We start from the raw sequence: 17,375 nt of genomic DNA on the forward strand, positions 1-17,375 counted from the left end.
CCGTAGCCGAATGGGTTGGTGCGTGAATACCATTCGGAATTCAGAGAGAGAACGTAGGTTCGAATCTCGGTGAAACACCAAAATTAAGAAAAACATTTTTCTAATAGCGGTCGCCCCTCGGCAGGCAATGGCAAACCTCCGAGTGTACTTCTGCCATGAAAAAGCTCCTCATAAAAATATCTGCCGTTCGGAGTCGGCTTAAAACTGTAGGTCCCTCCATTTGTGGAACAACATCCAGGCGCACACCACAAATAGGAGGAGCAGCTCAGCCAAACACCCAAAATGGGTGTACGCGCTAATTATATATATATACATATATATATATACTAGGTATGCCAATCCCGGAATGTTGCGATCCCGAAATTTTTGGCACTATTTTCCTAAAATCCAGAAATTTTATTTGAACGTTATAAAATTTGTATACATTTCATGGTATTACGCCTAGCTTAAGCTAACAAGTAACATTATTCTATCCTTAACATTGAAATTTAAAAACAATTATATAATAAATATTTTACAAGGAATTATACAGTGTTGGCGACTAAATCTCGTGGTTTAGTTCTTCGAAGTCGTCTTGTGCCGACTGTTTTGGTAAGCTCTGTGGCCTCCGGGTTTGTGTGCTCTTTCAGCCTGGTTTCATGCTAATTTGCAAGAATTGGGATTATATTATATCAGCGACTTTTTTCACCGACAGATCATTGTGCAGGTCGTGACTTCGCACATACCAAGGTGCTTTGACCATGTCTCTGAGAATCTTATTCTTATGCAGGCATTGTACAGCTTCAATGTTTAATTTAGTGGTACATCCCCATAATTGAAGGCCGTATGTCCATACCGGCCTAACTACTTGGTTGTATGTATATTAATAATTTGTTCTGTATTGTCAATGTAGACTTTCTGCCAATTAACCATTTAATTTTTTAAATTTTAAAGTTGACTTCAGTTGCTTTCATTTTGACATGCTCTTTCCATCTGAGCTTTGCATCCAAAGTCATACCCAAGTATTTTGCTGTATTACTATACGGAACAGTAGCAGATGATATTTTCACTGGGTTAAAGGCTACTTTCTTGCTTGTAAAGTCTACGTGAACAGACTTGCTTTCATTTAGTTTGATTCTCCAGTTTTCAGTCCATGCGACAACTTCGTCTATCGATGCCTGTAACTTTCTGGTTGATTCATTTGCGTTATTTCCATAGGCTAAGATACACGTGTCACCAGCAAAAGCGGCTATCTACTTGTATCTGAAACAGGTAGATGTGCATTATAGAGCAAATACAGTACTGGCCCAAGAATGCTGCCTTGTGGTACACCAGCTTTAATTTTTTTATTGTTTGAGTATGCTTGCCTTTGTTTCACTCTAAAATATCTGTCTGTGAGATATGATTCCAATAGCACAGTATATTGATATGGGAGCATCGCTCTGAGCGTACCTATTAGACCTTCGTGCCACACTTTATCAATCGCCTGTGCGACGTCAAGGAATATTGCCGAACACACTTGATTGTTTTCTATGGCCTCTTCTATGATGTGTACTGTACGATGTATCTGATCTATCGTTGAATGTTTTTCTCGAAATCCCAATTGGTGAGATGGTATTTATTTTTTTATTAGAAATTATATTCTTTAGTCGTTTAGAAAATAGTTTTTCAAATAGCTTTCCGATGACTGGGTACGAAGCATATGAAAAAGGCGAAGAAAAGTCCCTTTTTACAGAAAAAAGAGAATTTTTTTAGTTTTTTTTACTTGCTCGAATTTTTTTGGATCGATCTTTTTTTCTTAAGTTACTTTAGTTATATATACGCTGCAGTATATACTATTAAATGCATATACCTGTAAATGGAACCACTGCCTTTTGTCTCGTAACTTTCATTAAAAAGGTTTATTTAAAACCCACTTATTTATTATGTATATGGATGGGTCTTTTTTCAAATTACAAATAATATCTAAATCCCGAAATTATTTCGGGATACCGAAATTGTAATAACGGGATCCCAAACCTCCCGAGTTCGTGAAAATCTCAAAATTTTACGTCCTTAATGCATACACTTTCATAGGTGTATTTTAAGTTTGTAAGTAAATATGTAGAGGAACTTCCACGCCAATGTAATCGTACATCCTGTCTCGCTTTATACACTGCCCCAAGTCATTTCGGTGTGTCCTTGCAAAATGTTGTTCACCAACGTCCTTTACATAACATCCGGCGTTGACTTTTTAGCTGACATTCGGGAAGCGAAATTGACTTTTTTAGCTAGTGTGTGTGAGTGCATGTGTGCGTGTGTGGCTGTGGTCATGTAGCGAGGTGCATGTTTTGTATGCACAGTGCAGTGTGCGTGTACGTGTGCGCTTATGATTGCGCTAAGGCCGGATGTCGGTCACGTACCACCGGGTGAGTGGCTAACGCGCAAGTGGCTATGAAATTGTTGTCTTTGTCGTTGATGATTGTTGGTATTGTCATTGTCTGCGCTCGCCCCAGCCGCTGCAGCCCCGACCGCTGAGCAGCCCCTGCTGCTGCTGCTGCAATGTAAATGTTATTACACAACAGCAGTGGTGGAGGGCAGTAGGAAAACGCTTGTGTTAAGTATATATAACAACAACAACAACAACAACTAGAAAGCTAGAGATAGCATAGCAACAACGCCTGCTGCACTTGCGGATGTGTGTTTGCGTTCGTTTGTGTGTTTTTGTCAATTGCACGTCCGAAAATGATCATTACGATTATGATTATGGTTTGTTGATGCAACAGTGCCACTAACCATTCTACAACTAACAGTCAACTAAGCGCACCGCGGGCGTTGCTAGCGGCCAAACTATTTTAAATAAAATGCATAACATTTGGTAGTTTTGAGGCGGAGATGAGTGCCTAACTACAAGTGCAATTCGCTAGCTGTGGCTTGCATGTGTGTATGTGTATGTGTGAGTGCGAGTATTGCAGCTTGGTATTGCTGCAGTGGGTGCGGTTACCATTTCTCGCACATACACACATTCATTCGTGCCGCATACTGAGAAATGTGTGTGTGGAGTTCCTGTCGCAATATCAAAAAACGGATGCCCAGCCCGCAATTCAACGCCAAATTAGATATTGTACGCTTGAAGTTGCCGGTTTTCACATCACATTACCTTCAACTTGGTGACCCAACGATGGTCGAAGGATGTTTTTGTGTTTTTTTTTTAAGTAATTTTATGTTCCCGCAGTCCACGACCAATGATAGCACATCAACATTTTCACTAGCTTTAAGTATTTTTTTTTTGTTTTAATATGCATAGTTGTTTTTTTCTTTGTAAAATGATGGCTCAATGTCTAATAAAAAACATATAGAGACAAGTTTCATTTCAGTTTTATGCAAAACTTAGTAAAATTCCAAGAATTTTTCATCCTGACTCCATGATTTGCGCTTTTTCGGTGTTGCGCTTTTTCTCCATATTTGTACGATATTTACATTCCATCAAAAAAGGAGCGGGAATCGTTCAATAAAACGAAAAATAATTGTTTAATAATCAAAATTTATTTTGTCGCCTTCAAAATAGGCTCCATTTGAAGCAATACACAACTGGCAACGATTAGTCCAGTCATCAAAGCACCTTTCAAAGGCATTTGAAGAGATCTTCTTCAGCTCCTTCAACGAATACTCCTTAATGATCTCTATCGACTCATAGCGGCGCCACTCCGGGGAGTGGCAATTTAAGTTTTGGGAAAAGGAAAAAGTCACAGGTAGCTAAATCCGGTGAATGCGGTGGTTGTTCCATGATATTTGCCGAGTTTTTGGTCAAAAAAGTATACACGATATGAGCCTTTTGAGACAGTGCAAGATCCATGCCGTTTCCTACGCTTATTCTTTCTCAAACGTCGCATAACTTCCAAATAATATTCCTTATTTACCGTAGCACCATATGGAATGAATTCCGAGTGCACAACACCATGATAATCAAAGAAAACGAGTAGCATGAGTTTCACTTTTGACCGACTTTGACGTGGTTTTTTGGATTTCGACTCATGTGGATAGCGCCATTCACCCGCCTCTTGACTGGTTTGCATGTCAAACTAATATACCCACATCTCATCACCTATTTCGTTGTGCTAGATAAACGTTGGGTCCGGATTCACTTGTTCAAGCGTGTCTTCAACCACCTTCTTCCGATGAATTTTTTGACAGAAATTCAACTCTCTTGGAACAAATCGGGCAGCCACGTGTCTCATGCCCAATTGATGGTGTAAAATGTTACGAAATGATTCGTGCTAAGGCCATGAGCTAACTCCCTTAAACTTAAATGATGGTTTTACAGCACCGTTTCTTTGACTTTGTCGACGTTTACATCCGTTGAAGACCACATCGGGGCAAATCTTCCAGGACTTCTAGGCGCTCCGCAAAAACCTCTATACGACTCGTGTTTTTGATAAAGCACACTAAGCCATAGGCTTTTTGCAACATTTTCAACGATTCGGCACACGAAACACCGTTCAAAACACAAAATTTCAGACAAAATCGCAAAGCATACCTGCGGTTGACTGATATAATTAAATGCCAAAAACAAGCTCTGCGACACTATAGAGGCCAGCTGTACCAACATTCCAGCAAAAAAAAATTTATATATGCGCGCGTCTTTAAATGAACAATTTCCGATATTTTTTTGACAAAAAAAAAAAAAATTATGAATGGGCTATAAAACTGCATACCAAGAATTTATCTAGAACTCCAATTAAAAACTGTGGCCTTAGATGAAAGGTTTGAGAAATTTTTCAAAGAAATTTGTCAAAACTGGCCCAAATTTTAATGTGCTGTCGTGTTGTTGTGGGGCTTACATGGGTATGTAGAGTTTTCTACTAGATGTATTTGGAAAGTCACATCTTATAGATGTATCTATTTCATCGGGTCATGGTTATATTAGAACAAGTTGAAGCAGTCGTCCTGCGTGACACACCCAGGCTCATAGCCCATTGCGATGCAGTGTGAGAAACTTCTTCTAATCTCCTATCTCTCCTAAAACCAGTGCGTGCTTTTCAAAAATTTTGGAATATACCTGATTTCAGCAGAGCGGAGATCTTTCAATTCAAAAAACTGTCTACCTAGAATAATAAGTCTTCGTCTGGTTAGAGCAGAACAATGGCACAGAAGGTGCAAGATCGCATCTTCCTCTTCCTCATCTAGACAGCTTTTACAGAAGTCATGTGTTTGCACACCCATCCTCTGGGCGTGCCCCGTTATAACTGAAATCGGTGTGCTAAGACTAAGACTATGAATATTTTGGCTTAGCAGAGATTCTGTGCGTTTAGCATTGAGAGTCGGGGCCACAATTGTCGGGCGATTATGCAGATGGTTTCATTACGCCGTCTTTCATTGGCTGCTCTTACGATTTCTTCAAAGATATGTAGCCTATATGTGCGTAAGGGTATGCCACTGCCTAAGTACGCATCGTTCTATTTGATGCCGAGTCTCGCCAGTTCGTCGCTCAATGTCACAATGTTAGCTTTAGATGAAATGGCTCAGCCATTTCGTTGAGATATGTGCGGCATTTCATAGCTACTTTGGAGGTTGTCGGCTGCTTTGTAAGGGATCGCCACCTGGCTGTCAGTGAAAATTTAGATATCATCTGCAGGTATCGCAGCACACTGTACCAGTGTCATCGGTTTCATTATTGCTATTAGTTCAGCCTAAAAGATACTATAGTAATCGGGGAGCCGCATATAATGCTTTCGATGGTGTGGTTGACATCGTAACGATTATAGTATGCGAGTTCTACTATTACGCGTTTTTTGAAGCGTTTTGTTCCCATTAAACAAAACGCTTCAAAAAATGTTCTCTGACAGTTTTGCATTTAGCCAGAAGCACTAAACCATTTCTATGAAAAGCTGGAACAGACGGCCAGAAAATTTGGGCTGTTTACAGATCCAATACAGTATGGAATACAATAACAAAGCGATGGGTTTAATGATTCCATGCAGGTAGTATGCACTTTGAGAGAAGAGCATGATACAAGGTCGGGCACTCGAAGTGTAACCAATTAAAAAGACGATAAATTTAGTTTGGAAAATTAATGTTATTCAATTCAAAGTAAAAAATGTGTGAAAATATAATATAATATAAAATTAAGAATCAGTTTACTTTTGCTCTATATGACCACGTTTTGCCTTGACTATGGCCTTGAGACAATCCAGAAACGAATCGCCAGCTGTTTTAATGTAAATTGGAGGTATTTCGGCCCACTCGCGGGCAATGGCTTTTTTCAGCGCCTTGAGACTGGTCAGTCTTTTAGGTCGGACTTTGCTCTCCAAAATGGCCCAAAGTGAATAATCCAACGGATTCGCATCTTGTGAAATTGAGAGCCAAGTTCGGAACATTGTTTTTTAGTTGAACATTTCTTTAATTTGAAAAATTGCCTCGTCAGAAAACACAATGTTCGGAAGTTGAACGCTTTCGGCCAAGCGGAGCAACTTCTTTGCTCTTTCAAGTCTGACTTTTTGCTTCTTTAGTGTGAGATCATGCGCCTTTTGGATCAAGGTGCGGCGGATTCTATGGTCAAATATTTTCAGCCCTTTCGCTATTTGACTGGCCCTTCGCCAGGGTGCTTGAGCTCACAAACAATCGCTGGTTGTGATTTTCCAGCCAAATATAACGCAATCACACTATATTGCGTTTACTCTCGGCAAAATGCTTCCGCGCGCTTGTAAACTATACTCTGGACAGTCATTTAGTTAACTAACAAACAGTTCATGCATCAGCTCCACAAGCGGTCTGAAGTTGGTTACACTTCGAGTGCCGAATCCTGTAGTAGGTCGAGCCTTAAAAAATGTTTGATGAAATCATGGAAATCCTAAAGCACTTATTCCATTGCCAAGAATCTGAATATTATACAGAAAACTATTTGCTACCATTTACCTAAAGCTTTTCTCAAGAAGAAGTTTATGGTCCAAACACACCGGAAGGCTTAGGTGCTGGAATCTATAGTCCCAAACCAAATCTGGCCATGCGAGTGAGTAGTTTTTCCAGCATTTCCCAAGCGGAAGTGTACTTTTATGTCATCTGTCTATGAGTGCATAGACAAACTCAATTTATTAGGGTTGCCTAATCTCATCAGGGTATCACAACACATGGGAATATCTAAAAATGAAGCGCCTGATGCATTGGCTAAGACGATATCTCGGTATTAATCGAACTGAAGCTATTACTTGTCGTGCCATCAAGAGAGCAATTAAGCACGAAGAAGGGCTACATGAGGCTAAGTTCTTATTGGAAGGGTACAATTAAAGAGAGAATCAGGCATCTCATAAACTACGCCAAGAACAAACTGGCTGGCGTTTCCCGACTCTTGTCGTTTCTACGATCAATCGCCACGTACTTGTTCTGACGTATTGGCGTTGATTAAAACTGCAATAAAAAATTCCCAACCGAATTTGAATACACATATTGTTTTGTTTTTAAAGTTTTTCTGAATTTTTCCTAAAAGTACCCCTATACAAAGGGTGTTTTGATTTAATAAAAATAAACCTGAATTTGTGTCCTGAACAATATCTTTCGAAATAATTTATGAACAATACAAAAAATATTAAAATCGGTCGAAAGTTGCGTGATCTAGTATTTTTGGACAAAATTGCACGAAAATTCCCCATTGATCGGCGGCCTGTCATTTTCCCGCCGAATCAAAAAAATAACGTAAAGTTTCACCACAACTCGTCTCTATTCACCTCTGCCCGCGAAATGTAATCAATTTTATAAAATACATCATCTTGCCAGCCACTAACCGCTGCAGTACCACCATCACTGCGTCGTGGCATACTTTACAAACGGGGAAATTTAATTTTGCCGAAAATTGCTCATGAGCGTCAAGTGCCGCGACAGTAAACACACACATACGTTGACCATCACATTTGGTGCGCCTTCGCATTCGACTTCACAAATTCGTCGTCTTTCACCTGCGCCATTGTCAGCGTCTACTCTTCGCGGCCACTTGAGCGTTTGACACACATCCTTAGACGGCGAACGGCGTTTTGAAGTGTTTTCTATGGCGCCGCGCCAATGTGGCACTTAGTGCTGCAAAAAAGCACCCACACATATACATATTTTACATACATATATGTGTGTGTGTACGGGAATATGCACATGCGTCATGTCGTTGCGCAGAAAATTTTAAGTAGCTCGTAATTTACTTCTTTTATGTATGCAACATGCCACAAACGCATAACCCGCAAGCTAACACATACAAGCACAATACTGCGTATGCACATAATAGAATTGCGAGTTAGTTCGTTTGCAAGCCGTTGCTTGTGTGGGTAACAGGACACCATTTGTGGGCATGTATGCGTTGCACATAAACGTTTTTAATGTTGAATGCCACACAAAGTGCAACAGCACCGATGACACAGTTATGCGCTCGCTTAAAGGAATGTAGATATGTATGAGCGACGCTGTTTGTGTATGTATGTATGTCAATGTAAAGGGTGATCAATTTAGAGGTATCGGATTTTAAATTGAAATGAAACAGAGAAAGTTAAAGTTGATTCAAATTCAATTCTTTATTATTTTTGCGTAGAAACATTCATGAATTTTATTTTTTTTAAATAGTCCCTTTCAAATGTTGGCTGTTGGCCGCAACTGCGCTGTACTTTGATCATCCGTAAACAACAATTTTGAATGAGTCGCTGGGGGACTTCGGTCGGTACCTCGTGAATAACTTTAGTTGGGTGAATGTTGGCTTACTTCAATCGAAGCTGGTTTATCCACAAAGTATTTAGACTGTATGTACCCTCACAAATAAAAGTCCAAAGGTGTGATATCTCACGATCTTGGTGGCCAATCCACTGGTCCGAGACAAGAGATAACTTGCTCACCTAAACAAAGACGCAGTAAATCCATTGTTTCACGGGCTGTATGGCAACTAGCGTCGCCCGCTGTCTTGTTGGAACCCAATGTTGTGCAGATTATGGGATTATGCAGATTTGCGGCATCAAAAAGTCGTTTATCAGGCAGCGTTCGCCATTCGTTGTTAAATTGTCGCCCGCTTCGTCTTTGAAGAAATTTGAGCCGATGACTCCTCCAGCCCAAACGCTGTATAGCCACACCAAACGGTTGTTTTCAAAGGATGTAATGGCTGTTCTTGAATGGTTTCGGGTTGCTCTTCAGCCCAAATATGGCAATTTTGTTTGTTGACGTTGAAATTATGACGTTTTGGAAGATCAGCGGGCTTCAAATCTTGAACTAGCTGTATTTTATACGATTTCAAAACAAAACCTTTGCGTAAAATCGCATCGCCCAAGTAGTGCCATAAGATAGGACAAGTTGTTGAGATCGCCGACGAATCGATTATTCCGGGCCTTCGGCAAAACTCATATTTTCAGCCAGAATATTCTCCTTGCTTCATGCTATACGTAATCTAATCGATCGAGTATCATCCAATAATGTAAAATTATTCACAATTTTGCCGATGGTTTGCCAAATAGTGCGTTGAGTAGGACGGTTATGTACACCATAAGTTGACCTGAGCGCGCGATGACTACTTTTCACATTTTCACAGAGCGTCGATTTTCGTGATACAATCGTACGATTTGGTATTTGTTGAGGCGTAAGTCTGTCCCTGATGAGATGTTAATGAATTCTGAAGAATGTTATGAATTTAGTTTGAGAGAAGTCACGCGCGATCTATCTGACCCCTATTGGAAAAAGTACCTCCAATCTGATCACCTTTTACTTATAAATGGGCCGGTGTTGATTTTGAATATAATACGATTTTTTTAGGAAATCATTGTCGTTTCTCTTTAATATGATAATATTGGTATGAGTCAATTACGAATGGAACAAAATATCGGCCAAATGGCCGCCGCGGCCTCGGTAGCATACCTCCATCCGATGGTCCAAATTTTCGATAACGCTGAGACATAATTGAGGTTCTATGCCGTTAATGTGCCGAATTATCTCATCCTTTAGCTCTTGAATTGTACGCCTTTTCTTTCAAATAACCCCAAAGAAAGAAGTCCAACGGTGTCAAATCACATGATCTTGGCGGCCAATTGACACCGCCACGACGTGAGATTATTCGGCCATCAAATTTTTCGCGCAAAAGAACCATTGTTTCGTTAGCTGTGTGACAAGTGGCACCATCCTGTTGAAACCACATATCGTCCACATCCATATCTTCCAATTCGGGCCATAAAAAGTTCGTTATCATCTCACGATAGCGAACACTATTCACAGTAACTGCCTGAACGGCCTCATTTTGGAAAAGATACGGCCCAATGATGCCACCGGCCCATAAACCCCTCCAAACAGCCACTCTTTGTGGGTGCATTAGTTTTTCGGCAATCACTCTTGGATCATCATACGCCCAAATGCGGCAATTCTGCTTATTGACGAATCCACTGAGGTGAAAATGTTTCTTCGAACGCCCGTTTTGATTTGAACGCCCACAATAAGTCTGAATAACTTTAACGCGTTGCTGTATTATGTATCTTTCCATGGTTCAAATTGAGTTAGTCTGAAATTGAAAGATTTCAAATTAAATGCAGAAAAAGCTTGACGTTTAGGTGTGGTTCACATTCAACATCGGTCCTTGAAATTTCACCACCCTTTATATACTTCTTTATGTTGATATTTTGGCACGCCAAAAATTATGCTTGTATTTGTCCATATATTTATGTCATACACATTCGCACTTGGACAAGATTTATGGCTATGAAAAGTTTTTTATATTCGCACGCAAGCAGCCACAGCCAACAACCTACCGAATACTGCATAAAAACCCACTGAACTACTCGCTCGTTGTCCGTTCACCCGCTCACCCGAGCATTTCGCTCTCACTCATCAATTTATGCTGCTCGCATTTCACTCATATTGTTGGTGTTGTTTTTCTAGTTTTTGTTTCTGTGTTGCGTGTTCCTTCCTTCCATCCTTCATTTCTAGACGGTTGGTACTTGAAATGGCCCTACTCACATCTACATACTCCATATCTCTTTGCTGCTTTGCTGAATGTAGCGTTCTTTTGCTTGTTTGCTCTCAAGTTGGCATGCATGTGAATTGCTGGCGCTTATGTATTTGTGTTCTCGTATTTGTGTTTTTCTAGTTTAAATTGCGCTTTCATAATTTTAACTTTGTGCAAACTCTACATTTCATACACACACACATGCATACAAATAGCACTTACTCGATATGCACACATACACTCGCATGCTAGCTGCTTTTTCTTCTAAAATAAACGATGACATAGTGAAGAAAAGTTTGCGTGCTGATGTAGTAAAAATTTCGCTAGATGTTCCACTTAAAAGTATGAAAATTATAACCGCATGAAATAGGATTGCTATAGAGTGGCATTCCATGGTTGGTATGGGGCAAATCATACGCATTTTGAAGTTTACATATTAAATGAAAAAAAAATTGCGATTTATGTAACACTGAACTTCGTACGACCTAAAATTGACTTCACTGTAACTTTATGCATCGTATTCATCTGCATAAAATAGAGAGACAAAGTGGTATTAATCGAGAAACCAATATATCGAAATGGAATTACGGAATGATGGCACGATTTGAAAGCGCAGATTAGAAATCGAATCAAATTCTCACTGAAATGGTTGAGTAAAACCGCAAGGTATGAATTAAATTGGTCCACATAACTTTTATTGAAGTGAAACTTCTTAGGCGTCGATGTACGAGCGAGAATAGAGAATAAAATTTCAAGACCATGCAACAATTTAGGCATTTTCGTTCCGCGAGTGAGAAAAAGATATAACGTAGAGGAAAAGGAGAGAGAGAGAGAGAGCTACCTTTTATACCTATATCTTAGATACACTTTAGGCTATTTTTTTCTGCGTTGTGGTCGCTAATTTCTAATGAGAAATAACACTGCCTACTTTTTGGTGCTTGTTTGTTGGTGCAAACTTGTAGGAAATATATTTTTGGGGCCTACTTTTGGCGTCATATTTCCTTGAAGCCTACAGTTTGGGGTGTTTTTTGTTCCAATTTTTGGGCTTTTTTTTGGTTCCTACTTTTGTTTTTTGGTGCGTACTTTTTGGCGCTTATTTCCGTTTCCTGGCTAGTGCTTGTGCGTACTATAAAGAGCTATCCATTCCGGCGTCGGATTTATTGGTAATTTGGCCTTGCGGTAATTTGTGCCGGTGCTGCGGTCCTGGAATCGCTGCGTTTGTGCGGGTGATAAACGCTCGAAGTAGTGCGCGTTGTTGCCACGGTTTGTGTCCGGCGTTTACCTACACCGGTCGACCCTTCTTCGTGTTTTGTAAATTTTGTCTATTTGTATTGTGAACTCATTTAGATATATATTCTCTCTCCCTCTCTCTCTCTCTCATTCTCTCTCGGGTCTCTTCCTCCTTCTTTGTCTGCCTTGAAAGTTTCACTCCTGTTATGTACGCTACACGCACTTTATTTTTTAAATTTGTTTTTTATTTAAAATTTTGTTTAAATTATATTTTTATTTAATTATTTTTTTTACTTTTTTCTCTCTATACTGGGTTTAACATACCTGTAGTGCGTTGGATTACACAGTTTTAACTATTTTCCTTATGTCTAATTTTTTTAATGCTCTTAAAAAAGTATAACGCATACCATAAAAAGAACCATATTTCTCCAGGCCTTAAGCAAATTTCATACAAATTAATATAACAAAATAAGAAAAATAATTCAAAAGAAAACACAATTTCTTATTCAGAATTTCAAATCACGCAATTTGCGATCACTCTGTAACGTAGAAAATCCGTATAAAAAATTTAAAATTTTTAGTATAACTTTTTTTAATTTTTTTAGAAATTCTGAACAAAAGATTTACAACTTTTTGTATACTTTCTTCTATTTTCTTAGAAATTCTGAATAAACCGGTGTACATATTTTTTGTATTATTATTCTAATTTTTTTTTCTGAAATTCTGAAAAAAAAATTAAACATTTTTTTGTCTCTGTTTTTTTAATTTTTTAGAAATTTACAATAAAAAATTGCAAATTTTTTGTATATATTTTTCTATTTTTTTAGAAATCCTGAATAAAATATTGTACCTAATATTTTGTATTACTTTTCTTAATTCTTTTTAGAAATTTTTTTTCATTTTTTTAGAAATTCACAATAAAAAATTTTAAATTTTTTGTATAATTTTTTTTTAATTTTTCAGAAATTCTGAATATAAAACTACATTTTCTTGTAATAGGACTATGAATAAGTTCGTGCGGTTTTTTTCGAAATTTGAAACTTTATTGACGTAAAATGGTTACAAATTTAATATTCAAAGTATTGTCCATCGCTTACTACTACTTTTCCCCATCTTTCTGGCAATTCACGGATTCCCTTTGTGAAAAATTCGGTCGGTTTTGCCGCAATCCACGAATCGATCCATTTTTTGACTTCATCGTAATTACGGAAGTGCTGGTCAGCCAGGCCATGTTGCATCGATCGGAAGAGATAGTAATCGGATGGCGTAAGGTCTGGACTATACGGCGGGTGGGGTAGGACATCCCATTTGAGCGTTTCTAAGTATGTTTTGACCACTTGTGCAACATGTGGCCGAGCATTGTCATGTTGCAAAATAACTTTGTCGTGTCTATCGGCGTATTGCGGCCGTTTTTCTCGCAGTGCTCGGCTCAAACGCATCAATTGTCGTCGGTAGACATCCCCCGTAATCGTTTCATTCGGTTTCAGTAGCTCATAATACACAACACCCAGCTGGTCCCACCAGATACACAGCATAACCTTCAGGCCATGAATATTCTGCGCCGACGTCGATGTTGAAGCATGGCCAGGGTATCCATACGTTGCCCGACGTTTTGGATTGTCGTAATGGACCCACTTTTCATCGCCAGTCACAATTCGATGCAAAAAACCCTTTCTTTTGTGCCGTTGAAGCAGTTGTTCGCATGCCATAAAACGGCGTTCAACGTCTCTTGGCTTCAATTCATACGGTACCCAATGGCCTACCTTTCGGATCATTCCCATGGCTTTTAAACGTTTGGAAATGGTTGATTGATCAACTCCCAAAGTTTTTGCAACCTCTTCTTGCGTTTGAGCCGGATCTTGATCGAGCAATTCCTCCAATTCGGTATCCATGAACTTTGGCGGCGCACCCTCGCGTTCTTCGTCTTCCAAGCCAAAATCACCACTTTTAAAGCGTGCAAACCACTTCTGGCACGTTCGCTCAGCTAGAGCATGCTCGATGACTTTCGGCTGCTTTTTTCTTCATATTGAAATAATGAAGAAGAATTCCCCGCAAAAACACATTATTTGGCACGAAATTCGACATTTTCAAGTGTGGTAAAAATATTGTTGTTTACGCTTCAAATAAAAAACTTATACTGACGTTTGTGCCTTACGACAGTAGCTCTCCAATGAATGTTTGGAAATGTGGATCGATGGAATAATAATCAAGTTACGCCATCTGTTGTAAAACCGCACGAACTTATTCATAGTCCTATTATTATTTTTTGTTTTTTAATTTTTTACAAATTCCGAATAAAACCGTACACATTTTTTTGTATTATTATTTTAATTTTGCTTTTTTTTGTAATTCTGAAAAAAAATTATACATTTTTTTGTACTATGTTTTTTTAATTTTTTTAGAAATTCACAACAAAAAATTGCAAATTTTAAGTATAATTTTTTTTTATTTTTTTAGAAATCCTGAATAAAAAATTGTAAACTTTTAGTATAACTTTTTTTTATTTGTTTAGAAATTCTGAATAAAAAATTGTAAATTTTTTGTATTATTTTTCTTAAATGTTTTTTATAAATTCTGGAAAAGAGTGTAAATATTTTTGTTTTATTAATTTTAGATTTTTAGAAATTCTGAATAAAAAATTGTAAATTTTTTTATTATTATTTGTATTTGTTTTAGAAATTCTGTATAAAAAATTGTGAAGTTTTGTGTACAATTTTATACCATAATGTCCAAAAAATTAAAAAAATACAAAAAACTTACAAGTTTCTATTCAGAATTTCTAAAAAAAAATTTAAAAAATATAATCGATTTAAACCGATAATTAATAATCTATAAAAAAGTAAATCAAGAAATCGATAATATAACATAATCAATAATCATAAATAAATCGATTTGATACTTAAAAGGTTATGTAATATTATAAATCGAGAAAAACCTTTAACAAAAAATAAATTTATAAATCGATTATTACTATTATTGATTTGCTGTTTGTGCACTGTGACCTGAAGAGATCTATTGTGCAGCCATGGAGCCTACTCAAACACTTTTAGGCTGTTCATAAATCCTAAAAGGGTTTGGATCTATAGCCCCATTTCCCGGGTAATTTAGTCTGCGCGGTGCCACTGCTGGGCATAGAATAGGTTCTGCTGTTCCTTGTGCCTCTTTGCATAGTCTACAGGAATCATTTTCTATCGCATTTTCTATTTTATGAGTCTTTTTGATTGCCGCATGCCCGATTGGGCTCTCCAGTGATCGATTAGGCCTCGTTGTTCCTGCTCACGCAGAAAAACACTTTTGAAGCTGTTATTTACCACGCAGAAAGGTTCAGGACCAATGAAGGGAGAGCTTGCGCCCTTTTTCATTAAAGTGTCCGTAATTGAATCCCCTTCGTGCCCTCATGTCCCGGAACCCACATCAAGGTAACAAAGTTTCTTGACGCTAGGGTGTTGAGGATTTTAAAACATTGTTAGACCATCTTTGATTGGAAGAAAAGCTATCCAGCGATTTTAGAGCTGTTTGAGTGTCAGAAAGAATGCTAATATTGGCGCCGCGCGTGCCTCGATTATATATGTATATATAATTTTAGGCCTCGATTAGGTAAGATAAAAGAAAAAATATATATAAAAACAAAGAAACTACTTCAGAACAATTTCGCAGTCGTATTTTACCGCTTTCCGGAAAATGCTCCTCTAAACGTATTTTCGGATTCAATTTCCAACTTTTGCACATGTATGCGTGCACATTTGAACATTTCGCTTGAATAGTTAATTGACCTTCCTGAATGGTACTTAAAACCATTTCAGAATCCAACTCGTGTTTTTGTGTGCCAGTGAGTGAACAACTCAAATATTTACGTATTTCAATGCGAATGTGTGTGGGCGAGATTTCAATTATTAATATAATGAATGGCAGCTCGGTTACTCAGGCACTCTCTCTATGCAAATGCTTGACGTTTGCAGGAAAACACATACCATTTCATGTGAAAGTTTAAAAGTGTAAAATGGACTGGTCTAAGTTGGTACGGCATGAAGGGAGATAACCTATTGAGGCGTTCCAAAAAATCTGCAAATAAATACTGGTTTTCAGTAAAAAAAAACTGGTTAAGCACACAGCACAAATTTAATGGAAAAAAGCAAAGGAGCTGCATTGAGTGTGGCTGCAGTTCGAAGTGTAGATTAAAACGAGGCAATCTTTCTTAGATTCATACATTTTTTAGCTAAAAATGTTTATATTTCGCATTTATGGTGCTACTTACAGAAGCATCCAAAATTTGCATGAATATTAACTGAATGGAAGGCATGCACAAACCCATTAGAGTATAAATTTTTCTTTTGTGAAAGAACAAAGAAATTATTAGTGAAAATCAACGTGTCGTATGAGTAACTATTCTGCGCTCTAAATTATATTTAGTGTAAACTTAACTTTATGAATAAATTTTTACATACAAAAAAATTTTTTTTTAAATATAAAAATATTTATGATTTATAAATCAAGGCATTATAAAACTTAAATTTTATGAATTTATTTACTTGAATATTCTGCTAAAAATGAGACAATATACATACAGGGTTTGATTGAAAAGTAATGAGCCTTCCCGCGCGGAGCGTCTGCCAAGCGATCAACCGAATCGGCTGGTGGGGGAAAATTATCGTTGGACCTTCCCCTTCCACTACAAACCGGTCCCAGTTCGCTGGCAACAGCGGTGTAGTCAACATCGCTCCGCACGTGAAAGCTGTTTTAAAAGTGTGTTAGGATTTTGCAGTGGCGAAAATGCAGCGATCGTTGGAGCAACGTTACTCGATCAAATTTTGCGTAAAGCTGAACAAAACGAGTACCGAAACCATTGGGCTACTCAAGGAGGCTTACGGGGACCAATCTCTGTCCAGTGCCCAGGTAAAATGGTAGCACAAGTCGTTCAAGGAAAGCCGGGAGGACGTCGAAGACGAACAGCGATCTGAAAGGCGACGCAAACAGACGAAGATGTAAACCGGGTTCGTGAATTGTTCAACATTGACCCTCGTGCATGTCGAAATCCAAGGTCAAAACCATGCTGATCATCTTTTTCGATTCTCGAGGCATCGTTCACAAGGAGTTTGTACCTCCAGGAAGCACTGTAAACGCGGTATTTTCGCTTGGCAGACGCTCCGCGCGGGAAGGCTCTTTACTTTTCAATCAAACCCTGTATTATGTACCACATCTTTGGCACATTTTCGCTGATGTCAGCTTTTCTCAGACCTTG

At 38.3% G+C, this 17,375-nt stretch overlaps 1 protein-coding gene across 1 annotated transcript in view; it reads left to right on the forward strand.

Moving 5' to 3' along the window:
• Positions 1-17,375, forward strand: part of LOC129248673 (semaphorin-1A) — a 323,037-nt gene that overhangs the window by 257,511 nt on the left and 48,151 nt on the right. The gene's annotated exons all lie outside the window — the stretch shown is intronic.

This window comes from Anastrepha obliqua, chromosome 5 (assembly GCF_027943255.1).
Source record: "Anastrepha obliqua isolate idAnaObli1 chromosome 5, idAnaObli1_1.0, whole genome shotgun sequence".
Taxonomy (NCBI): Eukaryota; Metazoa; Arthropoda; class Insecta; order Diptera; family Tephritidae; genus Anastrepha; species Anastrepha obliqua.